Genomic DNA, 10387 nt, shown 5'->3' with positions numbered 1-10387 from the left:
TTGCTCATTTTGGGCAGGATTTGGGCTTACACAAAACATCTTTCAAGCACATACCATGCTTTGAAAGCTGGCAAATGGTCTTGCAACAGAGTGAATGGGCTCCCATTTCAATTTGCTAGTGAAGAACAGGACTATGGTAAACATAAGTATTTAAGCATCTAGTTCCCAGAGGCAATACCGCAGACTGTTGGATGAATTATGCTGAGGGCCCAACAGCCCGTTCTTTGACAGCTGTGTTGATGATGCAGCACATACTTAAAAATGTGCTTCAGCAGAATAATGTCCATGACCATTAAATGATGGTGGGCGAGGGTAAACTTTGTATTACATCTGCCTTTACACCCATTTTGCAATATCATAGCTGGAACAATGGGGGCTAAAACCAGCATTTGGGGTGAAGTCAACATCAAATGGGGAGGACATAGCCCTCATAGATCAGTACAAATAAATATCCTTTTCAGCATCTATCTTCTCTCCCGCCTAACAGTACAAAATCAGAGTAACATGTGTTACTGATGACAGCTTCGCTGACACAACAATCGTCCTTACGGATATCGCCTCAGAAACTTCACTGCAGAATAGTGCAGATCGCTGTGGTTCAACCTCGACGTTGCCTTTAGGATCTATTTTCCTTGCACATTCTGAGGTCTGAGTCTTACTGTCCCAACATTTATCACCTTGCCGACGATTTCTTTTGTTCTGAAGCGCAGCACCCCACCCAATTGCCCGAATGCTCCGCTCTCGGGCCTCGGATGTAACCCTCTCTGTTTGGTTCCCGCTAAACCATGCACCACAAACGCCTTGAGTGCGTCAGCCTAGGCGTCTCTCCAAAGGCTGCATGCAGCTAAATTATCTATCTGTGGAATGGATATCGCTGTGCCAGGAATTGTACAATAAAATGTTCGTACGTATTGCCTGTGAAATGTATTTATTTATTCATATTAAGCCAGTCAATTGTATCTTACCTATTTTTAGCCGTTAAGACTCAACATGCCATCAATTGTAAACTTAAACATCATGGGGAGTCGGAGCAGATGTACGGGAGATGGTGAATACATCGACCCATTGGGCCAAATAAACTATTGCCTGAATTTGCCGCTTTGCATAGGGCGTATTGATGGGCGGGGGGTGATACAACCCCCTTGCCGTTTTCAAATTAATAAAGACAGGGCTTAGCGGAAACACCAGTGGATTGATCTTAATGACATCTCGCGATTGGTGATATTTGTATGTTGGTACGTCAATAATTGGCCCCATTATGTCAGGTCAAAAGTAAAATGTTCCCGAACATCGAGCTATTCTAGCTTTGTATGCTTATATCTATTAGACCATGCCTTGTAGCAATACAATTTCTAAACAAGCGTGTTTCTTGTTCAATTCTGAGTAGAACGGTGCGTAGTTTTATGTGTTTTGACCGGCGATATCTGTTATTTATATTGAATGGCTTCGTATACGTAGCAATGTCGGTCCGCCGCGCCCGTCCCGCGGCACCGGCTGCCACCCGTTGTTCGCAGCAAGCTGTAGATCGCCGTGCAGTGCTCCTCAAAAATCACCATCCAAAGGTCATGACCTGGTAATTCCAAATTTTAACATCAAGTGGGTTCGCATATAGGCCTTCCTACCTATGTGGATTTGATGACTCTAGGTTTATCACTTTTTGAGATATCAGGGGGTGAAATTGGCCACTACGTCGCTCGAGCACGTCGTATTCGACCGGCCGCCTGAGCGCGTGTTAGCACGCGCTTGGATGGAGAATCAAGTTAACCCTCCCGGAGGGTTTTCAAAAATAATTTCTGAACACCGTGATATAGCCGCACCAAAATTGGAGAACTAATAGGCATTTTAACAGCGGATCTTTTGATGTATAAAGATAACGCTTACCTTGCAAGATGGCCGACCTTGCCTCCTCAGACGTCGCCACACGGCGAACCTTGACGGTCCGCAATCGACGATCGTCAGACAGTGCACGACGCCGACGTTAGTTATATCCATACTTAGACGGCGCCAGTCGTCACTCACTGCCAGCCCGCCCCGCTCCCACCGTACGGGGACGGGGTCGACAGATTGACACTGCTGACAGACCCGCACTAGATCGCGCACCACTCGCTTCGTCGCACTCAGTCCGGCTCGGCGACAAAAGTACAGAGTGCGCCGCACACCCGAGTGCCCAGCAGCCTCGTGAACTTTGCAAATCTTCTCGTCACTGACCCCGGCTGACCCGTCGTCGCCGACGACTACGTCGCCCGCAGCGGCGGTCGCCGGAAGCGCCAGTAGCGCCATCTGCTGTTCCCGTAGCCGCCGCGGCAGCGCCGTCACCGTCGCCGTCGGCCGACACTCTCGTGAGTGCGTCCGCTTTGTTGGCCGCGGACGGGACTGCCCGTACGCTCAATTGTGTGCCGCATTCCTCCGCCAGGGCTTTTAACGTGCCTAGTCTTCGTCTGATAAGCATTTCCGACGCAGCTTTCGCGCGCACGCGTGCCTTGCCGCTGAGGTGATCCGTTATCCAGTGACACACATTCCGGGAGTCCGTCCGAGGGTGACTTTCGTCACTCACCACTGGATGGCCCACGTTCACCCATTTCGGGGCAGCATCTAGCTCTGCGATATTGATATGGGTCCATTCATCTCGGCGGAGCCAGGAGGCGTCCTCTACCCCATCCCCTCCGATTTTGACGGCTGCGCCCACCGCCACCGAACTGGCTCGACCAGCCGAAGGATCTCCTGCACCACCTGGCGCACGCGCGGGTCGGTGATTTCTTCTTCCCACGACGACGTTGCCTCGTTCGCGAGCCGCTTCCTAAACGAGGCAGCTGGCCGCAGCCGTACCCTGCCCCCCAAGCTACGCGCCCCCTCGCCGCTTTCCCTGCCCAACACTGCTCTTGCTAAAAACGTTTGTTCTTCCGCTGTTCCTCGCCCCTTGCGCTCACTTCGCCGCTTCCGGCGCGCACCAGATGAAGGTTTCTCTTCACATGTTTACATGTTAACATGATTGCATGCTTTCTTATATTACATGACATGCATCGACCTTAAAGGGATTGTCCCACCTTTGGGGTATACTTCAGAAACATAACCTAGTGAAACCTCAGGACCAGTTACGTCAAAAAGAATAGGAAGCCAAAGTTCAAGAGTACAGCTTGTAGTGTTCTTATCATCCAAAACCGCAACATCCAGCGTTAATAGCAACTAGCAAGCATCGAACTCCGTGCCCATTTGGAGCGTTTATAGCATCCAAACGCGTAATATCCGAAGTCGGAACATACAGTGTTCATGGCACCCAGCTTTCGCACTGGGCTTAGTTTTAATTCTTGCCGCTAGGCAAAAACACTGCACTAGCATACTTTTCGACTCCTGTTGGTATTTTTCCCTTTTGTCAACAGATGGACCTATCCAGCCTGGCACTCTACCGATGATCACGTAAATAAGTACAGTTGAACATGGTCACTATGAATTACCAAGAACGCCTGGCGGCCGTGTTCGGCCTGGCGCGCTGCGCCCAGGGGCTCGACGGCCGACTGAGCGTAGGCGCGCCGCACTACACACCGCGGCTGGAGACGTGGTGGCCGGTGCGGGCTCGGCAAAGAACGCCGCGACCGCAGGGCAGGCGGACTCTCCCGCCGCCGCCTCTGCTGCCGGCCTGGCTTCATGCAGGGGCATGTTGGCGTGACGGGTGAGGCTGGCGGCGCCGGCAAGTGCTTCACGTCCAAGGGTAACGAGCTCATTCTCAAACGTTTCGGAGTGTGAGATAGGCGTTGCGGTGACGGCGCGGAGGCCTGCCGGCACCGCCTCATGTGCGGCGGCTGTGGCGGCTGGCGACAGAGAAGGAGGAGGTGTGAGGCCGTGGCCTCTCCCCTCGAGCCCCCAAGGCGCCCATAGGCTTCAAAGAGGGTCCAGAGGCGGCCTATCAGGCGTAATTTGTAATACAAAACATGACGGAATTGGAGCTCTTTGGGCTCTCAAGGCGAACAAGGACAAACGCAAGCGGAAGTGAAGGTCCCACAAGCAGACGAACGTAATTATTCATTGATCGAAGGGCTAGTGATTGAGAGATTTTAAGGCTCATTACGCTGTGCGGAGGGCCTTCGTTGTAACTGGGGCCAGTTATGTCCCATTTGCAGGGTGAATCCAATCACTAAGGAGCCTTCCACGCTGCCCTTGATTTCTTTACATTTGCTCTTAGACCTCCGCGCTGTTGTCAGGATCATGGGCGGCGTATCTAAAGTTTGGATGGGAAGCAAGGACTCTACGAAGGGACGGACCCACAAGGCGATGAGCCCCAATATTTCAGTACAGGTGCGCATTCAGAGCCTTGGCAAGGGAGCGGCACGGGATTGACAAACGGCCTCCTGATAAGTAAAATGTTCCCCAAAACCGAATATCACCAAACATGGCCAATTTGTTGATGAGAACATGCTTTGTACATTTTTGTTTTACCTTCTATAAATAGAGTAGAAGCTAGCAGGCACCACGGGATCAAATTTGCCCTAATTTTGTAGACAATCAACAGAAGAGGTCATGCGCTAAACGACTGCATGAAATAAATCACTGGTGCTCTTGGTTTTACAATAACTCAGCGCAGGGGCGCACCAAGAGCTTTGGTAAGGGGGTAGTCAGAGGGTTGACAAAGGGCCTCCTGATAGTAAAAGGCCGTCAAATATGGCCGTATATGGCCCATTTATTATTGAGGACATGCTTACATATATATATATATATATATATATATATATATATATATATATATATATATATATATATACGGGGGGGGGGTGTGTGGGTGTGTGTGTGTGTGTTTGCTAGCATGTGCCGATTATTTATGTGATCTGTAGCCAGTCTCTCGGGTCGTTATGCCTACTGACCGTTATTTAAGGGTCCGTCTTTGCAGGTCGAGGCCCCTGGATAAGAATCCGACAAGCCCATGATGCCATTGAGCCCTGCAATCGGGGCCTTGATCGTCGGACCCGTGGGCTTCGTGGGCTCTTCAGGCATTCCCGAACACTGCCTCTGGGCAACTCGAGACCCGTGGACAACGCAGGGCCCCTTCCAGACGCTGTGGGCGCCCGAACAATGTAAATGACTGGTTCCGGCTTTGTTCCTGCTTGGGAGATGGGCCCTCAGGCCCACGCCGCCATGGAGCCGACTGTGCATTACTGATGGAGCCTGACCAAAATATAGGCCTTATCGACAGGAACTCTTTTTCGGGCAGTTAATCGCAGGATTCCAAGAGGCCTCAAGGATCGCTCGGAATTTGAGGGGGCACGTTCCCCCTGTCCCCCCCCCCACGCGCACGTGTTCCCCACGTGTACCCCCTGTTCCCAGCACAATACCTTATGCCGACAAGCGACGTCATGGGGTATAGTGCTGCTTAGTTAACACGCGCTCGGATGGGGTCAATTTGACCTCCGAAGGTCTTTCCAGAATGGTTTCCGAAAAACCCGGCGTAGCCGCACTTAATTTAGAAAACCTGTAGAAAATTGAATGGCAGATTGTTAGGTGAAGAACATTTAGATATACCTTGTAAGGTCGCTGACCAATGTCGGGTCAAATTCAGCCCATGGTTTCAGCGAAGTCAATTTCTATGGAAGCGTTCAATCTGAGGCAACAGCGGAATGTTAGACGAAGCCATACATCTCTGAAATGCTTCTTAGACAACACAACTATTGAATGAGCAAATTAAACTAACGTAAGGTCGGATACTAAGGTCAGACAAATGTCTAACCGACCTGTTTTATTGCTCTAGGGCTTGCTGTATGGAATAGTTTCTGGTGCTCTTTTCAAATGTATTGATAGCAAGAACCGCATTCTACATTTTCCATGGACCTCTTAGAGGTTGAATACGTCATTGACGTAAAATGAACCAGGTCAACATTTGGTTTTTAGGAGCATGCCGTCTAGCGTAATTTTTGTCGCTTATTCAAATGCAAAACTCAGAGCAGCCCTGTATCACTTTGGTCACTATGACCTTCAAAAGGTCAAACAAGGTCAGTGACATCAAATGAGCATGCGACATTTGGCTTAGAAACAGCTATCCAGGTTCTGAGGGCGCATTGGAGACCAGCCTAGAATTTGACCTTGTTTGACCTTGTTTGACCCAAAGTCCATGAACTAAAAACCTCAAATTTGACCTATGTGAGTTCACGTACAGGTCAACATACCCTGTGAATTTGGTGTCTCTAGCTCTCATAGTTCTTGAGATCTCAGGAAGGGGGGGGGTCAAATTGCCCCCCCCCCCCCCCCCGCCGAAGGAAGGGAATTCAGCCGGTCACCCGGGAGCGTGTTAAATCTCTGTGCATGATTATGGACAACGTTTTGTTTATGCACGTAAACTATGCCGCGTCAACACGCCCTTAGCAACAAGCGATTTCAAGGATTCAAAGCTTTCATCTCTGGCCCGTGGCATCGCAGATGGCTCGTAACTCGACAGTAGCTGTACGGTGGTCGTGGAAGGCACTTGTCGTGGTGCCTGCTAATTGGTATTGCGTGGTATGGATAAAATTAGACGCGGTATTTAGCTCCGTTATTTACTGTATGCATTGGTGATGCTTAACACTTTTTTTAGGGATTTGATGGCTGATATGTAAAACTGATTGACCTGATGGCTACCCCAATTGGGTGTGCATGCTGATCTTCAGCTGCTGGCGCGCTCACCTATATTGTCCGTGATTTTATTTGGTTGTTCCTCCTCCCTCTTCCTTTGCAAATTTCCCCCATACGCTCCAGAAAACGGGAATTGTCCCAAGCTCCGCATGTCTTTACTCTCAAGTGTGGGGGGAGGGGGGAATGTCTCATCAGCTGAATCTGGAAACTATTCTGGTTAGACGCACCCAATGGCCAACCCTACGAACAATTAGTTCCTTCAGTTACATACGTTTGAAGCGGGAGCGTAGTTTTGCGAAAAAAGTCGGTTCGGAGAGCGGTAAGAAAACAACAAGAACTGCTCCCATAATATGCCAACATAAAGGTTCTGTCCTAATTTGGCTCACTTTTTCTCAAATCTGCAGCCTAGAGCCCAAGTTGGGGCGGGGGATAGATAGCTCACGTGACACTGAACAGTGACCTGCACTCCTTGTTGCAAGGAAACTGGAAGTAAAAAGCAAACGTTGACTGCGTATGTAATTTAACTGTCTATCAACTGGCATGCAAAATATTTTAAAAAAGGTTGCCTAATGAAGTCTTTGAACTGCACGAATTGGTTTTGAAAGATATTTAGAAACACTATTTTACGATGGTCATTGTCGCGCGCACTGCGCCAGACCCTGGCGTTGATTGCAGTAGCCAACGCCGTTCGGGTTTACGAAAACTGCGACCCAAGCCATCGCTCTCCTTGCTCATCGAGATTATGGTTGTGTCATTGGGGCACGCACTCGGCCGCTGGGACTTCACGGCGCCGCTTGTCTCCCACCCTGGCGGGACAGGCGGGCTCCGTGGGGAGTTGAGCCCCGTACCTGCAGGTTCCCAGACGCGCAGTAAGTTACCCACTACGCTATCGGCACCCGGCGCGCAGTCTCAAACTTTTTGATGGTGTTTGTTTCATTGGTCGACTCTGCAAAAAGGAATATTCCCAGGGAAACATGGGATGGCCTTGTACGTTTTTAACTCACTTCGACCCATTCCATTCAACACTAATGAAGCACCTTATTTCCGGTAAAGGGTACAACATTACCGGGCACATTGTTGTTCCCAGTCAAGGGCCATTCTGTCCCACCTCGATGTGCTTTCCGGTGGCCATTCTGGCCTCTCGCGACGGCATCCCCCGACCGATCCGGCGGCCCTTAGAGTAATACATCACATCACATTGGTCCGTTTCCTGACCCGGAAGACCTCTTAACCCGTGCAGTTGACCCAGGATCGAGGCATGCACCGCTAGTACCGCAAACATGCTTGTTCGCCGTAGGTGGTCAATCAATTGGCACTCAGACTCCAGTAGGGCTTAACGGGCCCATCCTGGAATACGATTGGTGAGCCCACCGTTCGGGTACTCATGAGGGCCCTAATATTATATTTCCCATTCTTGGTATTTTGTTTTTAAAGACACTTGGATACCAAAAATTAAGGGGACTTAGCCGCAAAAAGAATTATACTGTTCTCGACGTTCCGAAGCACTGCAAAATTACGACACAAAATAAGGCTTCATTCTTTTCGAACTTACAACTACTTACATTTTGCCACTTCCTGCATCTCGTTCTCGATCATAATGCTACGGATTAAAAGACAGCGAAAACGAAACACTACTACAACATTTTAACCTCAGGTAAGGCGCGCCTTCTGACTGCACACCGGCCGATCCTGCTGCTGGACGGCGGCGGCTACTACCCAGCGAACGCGACACGCTGCTGGGCGCAGTTGACGGCGCTGGTGCTGGGCCGCCGTCTGCCTGATGATATCCCGGACCACCAGGTGAGGCGACAGCCGTGTTCCCGGAACACCAGGTGAGGCGGCAGCCGTGCCCCCGGACGACCAGGGGAGGCGGGTTTTGTGTCCTCGGAACACCAGGGGAGGCGGCAGCCACTTCCAGTAGTACCAGCACCGACCAACGCGTATTGTACAGTGTATGAGCGTATTGCACAGCGTATTGCACAGTGCACTTGAACATTTTGATATGCTATTTTTTTTAGTATTCTGTACCGGTGCAAAAACTCGTGACAACATGTCTAAAGGTCTGTGCCGAGACATGTGCTACCTTTTTCAGTTCTTCATGAACTGCGGACCCAGCTATGATCTGGCTGTAAGTCCAGGCTTAAGAAAGGACTACAGCACTGCCGAAGATATCCAAACCATCCGCCGGAGAGTCAGTGGTGAGATGCACCACATGGCACATGTGAACGATTGCACTCAGGGGCAAAGCAGATCAACTATATTCCTTTTCCTTTTTGCTATGGTTCTGTCGTTCTTGGTTTGAGCTGAGTTCATATTTTTTCGTGGCACCGTGTTTTATGGTGTTATGTCAGTAAATTTATCCCGTAAACCTGTCATGGCGTTAAGATAGTCGTAGTGCCCACGGATCAGCACATCAATAGTGCCGTTATAAAGCTCGAAACAAATAGTTATCAGGAAAATGACCAGTGTCCCTGCCAATGTTTGGTTTGGCTTCCTAATAAATGGCACCTATACCAAATGTACCAGTAACCAAAACGCTATCTAGTTTTTCACGTCACGTGATGTTCATCTCCTCCAGAGAACATGCAGAACGTGGAAGAACCGAAGTCCTGAGCATTGGGGCGTCAGTAGCGAGGCAGCGGGGTGACGGCTACCCATGTAACGAGGCAGCCTGCAGTGCGCCGCTCGGTACAAGACTGTGATGCCCATATCATGCTTGCCATCCAAAATCACCAGTCTCTAACCGCTTGTGCCGCACTGTTCCTTTCCGGGTCAGAGCGCCGCAGGCATTCAGGTGCATGCTTATCGTTCTTCACCGCGCAAACAACGTCGAGTCATCCCTGGTGATGCTGCGAAATATGATATGCACGCGTGGTGGTCAGGGATGAGAATATACCACGGAATCGCTGAAGATAATTGTATTCATTAATGACGTCTGTGCACTCGGCGTGGGTATATACAACATCAAGGTATGCATGTGTGCGCATGCAATAGATTCTATCAGCCTAGAGTCTGTTTCCACCATATCAGCGAAACATTTCGCTGCTCACGGCGTTGTTATCTGAATCCTTTCATTATTCTTTTTTTTCGAGGGATCGTGACGATGAAAGCTGATGGGTGTTGCCAGATAATTTAAAGATCGCCAACTCTGTTCGCTCTCCGGTCGCATGTCTTTTTCGATTTCTGCTACAGTTTCCCAATGTAGATTCGGGCTCACTGCAATGTAGTGTTTTCTTTGCGGATTGCGACTCCACATTCCTGCACACGGCCCGGGCACGTGACCACGACATATCTGACGAGAGCGCGAACTAGTGGGTGCCTCTGTGCCAACTGATGCAAAGGTGAAGTGGTATATTCTTGCCAGAACTGGAAGAAATGCCTTATAACCAGGCTCGCTAAAACGGTGCAGGAATGCCCGTGTTTAGGAGGGTCTTGAACTGCGCGCCACGGCGAAGCGTCTGACATCATCAGCGAAGGCTAGTTCCATGCATCAGCTACGGCGCAAACGTGGAAAGGAAGGGTGGCGGATGAGGGAACAGGGAAAGCTGCTCCTCCCCCACACTACTCCGATTAACATTTCATTAAACACGTGGCGGTGCATGGGAAGAAAGTGATGCACAAATCGACTTTGCCTTCCTTCCCCCATCCCCCCGAAGCTTTCTCCACCACCGTTGAGGCGAAAATGACACGTTTCCGGAGGGTGCGTGATTTCCTTATTGCGACGAGGTGGGCAGCATGGCTTCTGTACTAGTTGGAACGCGTGAATTGGCTTGAACGTAGCTGCGGGAAAGGTGCT

This window comes from Pollicipes pollicipes, unplaced genomic scaffold (assembly GCF_011947565.3).
Source record: "Pollicipes pollicipes isolate AB1234 unplaced genomic scaffold, Ppol_2.1 Scaffold_5780;HRSCAF=6845_pilon_pilon_pilon, whole genome shotgun sequence".
In the NCBI taxonomy this organism is placed as follows: domain Eukaryota; kingdom Metazoa; phylum Arthropoda; class Thecostraca; order Pollicipedomorpha; family Pollicipedidae; genus Pollicipes; species Pollicipes pollicipes.
This window is presented reverse-complemented; position numbering follows the sequence as displayed.